Source organism: Apis dorsata, unplaced genomic scaffold (genome assembly GCF_000469605.1).
Source record: "Apis dorsata unplaced genomic scaffold, Apis dorsata 1.3 scaffold_309, whole genome shotgun sequence".
Lineage (NCBI taxonomy): Eukaryota > Metazoa > Arthropoda > Insecta > Hymenoptera > Apidae > Apis > Apis dorsata.
In genome coordinates, this window is record NW_006263581.1 from 46,898 (window position 1) to 50,866 (window position 3,969).

The following is a 3,969-nucleotide window of genomic DNA, read 5'->3' on the forward strand; positions in this document are numbered from 1 at the left end:
TCGACCATCGCTTTTCTACGAAATACCACCGTTATTCGCGTGGTTGGCCTATTCTCAGCACGCGCGCCGATCGATAAATTTCCACCGTACGTAAGAAAAAGGAAAAGGAAAGAGGAATTTCCCTTCTCGTAAACTTCCTCCTTTCGAATCCATTGGGAATGTTCCAATTAGTAGGTAGCGACGAGCATGCAACGTTTTATCGCGCGTTCCTTCTCCAAGCGCTGACTAGCTTTCGATGCCACGCACACCATTTGCATAAAACGCGCAACCTTTAAAAAATTAGCCTTGTATTTCGTCGTGATTTTCAAATTTCAAATTTCCCGCCTCTCGTTCACTATTACACTTTCGAAGGAAGGAGGAAAACTCATCAATCCATTGTAAAATTTCATTTCTGTTTGGAACAAAGATATCTCGTGTAAATATGGTACAACGTATTACGTTATTGGGTCGAAGGCTGTTGTTAACAGCCGGTAGATTCGATAGGCGATCGGTCGTTAGGAGGATCGAGGAATTGGTGGTGGATTCTGGTGGAAAGCGGCGCGGATGCAGCGAGGAGCGCATGATCTCGATCTCACGGCCCGTAACGTCGGGAATCGTGCGCCAGGGCCAGGCTTTAGCTAATCACGGTACACGGTCGAGTACGAACGGCTAACCGGGACACGGTGGAAACTTCGCCCACGGTTGTTCGCCGGGCCGGAGGGGATACGAAGGAACAGTCTGTTCCCAGGTGAAGGTAATCATATTCCGCGTTCCACGGTAATGGTGAACGAACACAGCCTCCGGCCGCTAACGGAACCTCTGCCACCCCATTTCGCTGTGTGGCGGGCCTGTGGGTGCATCTACCTGCACCTTGTACTCAGGCCAAACTTCTCTCGCCGACGCAATTATCGCGCCAACAGCTGTTATCCCATGGATCGAGGAGGGAGAGAGAGAGAGAGAGATTCAGAGAGATCGTTATCGGCCTCTTGTTTCCAACTGCGGTTTCCAACTGTCTCTCTCCCTCTCTCGATCCTCTAATAAATTTCCTCGGTTAGCCTCTTTATCCACGCTGAACTTCATCTTCATTTTTAATAGAAGTAGAAGGGTAGAAAGGTTCTTTTTCTTTTCTTTTTTTTTTTTTTTTAAGAGATTAGATTTGTACGCGATTGAATAATTGAATATTTTTTGGGGAGAGGAAAAAAATGTTAAAAAGCGTGGTTGCAAAACATGGACGTTCGGTCACGACTCTTGAATCTTAAAAGGTAGTTGCAACATCACTTTTTTAAAAAATCCTCGCGCACGTTCGATGAATTTTTGATCCGTGCAACGCATCAAATTTTTGTCAAGTTGATGCGGTCGATTAAAATAGATGCCACATGACCTCAATTAAAACTTGTCGGCAAATCGATCCAAGAAATAATCCGTATTTCAAGAATTGTCAACAATTTCTTTTTTCTATTCAGTTCAATTATTTCAATCGTTTGAAAAGAAATATTCCAAAAATTGTCGAATCCTTTATCTTTCTACTTCGAACTTAATCGAGAATTAGACTCTATTCACTTTTTCCAATTCTCTTCAATCAAAAAATCTATATTTCAAAAATTCTCAACAATTTCTTTTTTTTATTCAGTTCAATTGTTGAAAAAGAAATATTCCAAGATCGTCAACGAATCTTTTATCTTTCCATTTCGAACTTAATCGAGAATTAGACTCTATTCACTTTCAATTCTTTTCAAGAAATAATTTATATTTCAAAAATTGTCAACAATCAAAGGAATTTAATTCCTTTTCCTATCGAATTCAATTATTTCAATCGTCAAAGAAGAAATATTCCAAAGATCAACTTATCTTTTACCTTTCCGTCGAATTTAATCAAAGAATCTCTCAACTCTATTCAATCCTGTTCGAAAAACAACAATAACTCGGAAGATTAGCAACGATCCACGCTTACAAATCCATGCTTACTTTTCCCATCGACGGCTATCACTTTCTCGCCCATCAAACGTCGTTATTACCAGGCGCTCGTATCCGTATCGGTATTCGTGAAATCGCGGACGCTTTCGGTTGCGGCACGGCCGTATCGAGAGCGCAAGTGAAATTAGTCGCGGTTCGACGAGTGGCAGCCACCATGAACCGGGTCCTGGAAAGTAAATCGCGGACTCGCGACGAATCAGGTTGAATCGACGACGCGAAACGAAAGGGAAACGGAACATGAAAGAAGGATGAAAAAAAGAGAGAAGGAAGGAACCCGCTTCGTTCACCCGGTTGCCTCTTATCTTACCGTGGAACGTGCGGCTCGTTCGCATTTTCATTCACCTCGTGTCACCGCGCGTGGGCGTGCCGTTCCTAGCCTGTCATCGTAACGCCGTTGGCAACGTCTGTGTCAACGGATGGGACACGATCGTCTTTGGGAACACAATCGTTCCTGGCTAACAGGATAATAGGACAATGGATTCGTTGAATTTGGGGAAGGAAACAGGCGGGGGAGCAGGGAACTAGGCGGCCTTATTAATTACGAAATTTCGATAGGACGTGACTCAAGTCGCGGCCGTGGTCAAAGGATACCTGTTCCGCGGCCGGGACAACCGATATTAATGAAAATATTTGTATGATCGTTGCTCTCGCTCCGTCGTTTCAATGGAAAAATTTAATGAAGGAATCTGTATGGAACGCCTCTATTCTCGAATCGTGGAATATCGACACGTTTACTTGTATTCTATTATCGTATCGAAAGTCGTGGATCATCCGGCGGGAGGGAAACGTTTGAGTTTTTTTCGTGAATGGGGCGAGATTCTTTTGAGAATGCCGATCAATTATCAAGACGGGAATGATTTAATCAAAATTTTATTCCGATTCCATTACTTGTGAATATCTTCTTGTTTTCGCTTTCTTCGAATGCGAACAGTAGAGATGAAAATCGTCATTCGTTTCTCAGCGTAGTACAAGTGGAATAGTCTGTAGTTATTCGCCGTCGAATTCTTGGCCGGCAAGGGATCGAGGCGGTGGTCGATGCATACCCCATTCACCGAATTCCTCGGCTCAATGGGCCGTATCCTGAATACGCAATGACACGCCGCTTTTACCGGCTCGGAAGAAGAACCGGGATTTTCGCTCTGCGCTCGAACGATCCCTCGCCGCTGTTCGATTGCGTAGGAGGGAGAGGGAGATAAATAAAAGAGGAGGAAAAAAAACGGTGGAAGAAATCCATCCATCCGAGGATCGCCAGGATTCATTACGATAGTTCCAAGATGTAATTTACAGCGTCGTTAACGAGCAGGCGCGAGCTTAGGTGTCGCGCGTTCCATCCTTCGCCTCTTCTCTCCTCTCTCTCTCTCACTCTCTCTCTTTTTCTCTCTCCGTTCCCTCAATGTTCGATCAACAATGAAATGCCACAGCGAAGGGAAGGAAGTACGGAGAACGACGAGAAAAGATGAAGTCGACGGGTAAAAGAGAAACTACCCACGCTCTTTTATCTCGATGGTCCTTTGTATTAAGCCGCTGTCGCAACTGGTATGCTTCACCAAAGTCCACTCTTCTCTTCCTGTCGATTCTCCTTTTTCTAACCTCCCCTCCCTCCTTTCCCATCTTTTTCACCCTCTTAATCCTGCCAACAATTCCTAACACGCGTGATTCCTTCTCCTTATCATACATATCTACATATATATATATATGTATATATTCCTCGACTCCTGTGGAATATGCATTTGACCATTTCCAAATTTAAATTTATAAATTTATAATTAAGAAATAATTAAGATAATTTTTCTTTTCCTCCGATCTTCCGAATAATATAATATAATCTCGAAACGAATCTGAATGACTTTCCGTCATCCTTGAACCCGCCCTTGAATTTCGAATTGAATTCCTGCACGTCCCTCATCGCGAACAGACAGCCGGAAATCACGCGAATCCGGACACGCATTCCCACGCGCCCGCGGCTCGTAAATTCACGCGGCTCGCACACCCACCCCCCAAGAGAAGGGGTCCTCT

General features: G+C 44.1%; 1 protein-coding gene across 1 annotated transcript in view; it reads left to right on the forward strand.

The window, feature by feature from the left end:
• LOC102672350 (titin) overlaps positions 1–3,969 on the forward strand; it is a 49,850-nt gene that overhangs the window by 23,161 nt on the left and 22,720 nt on the right.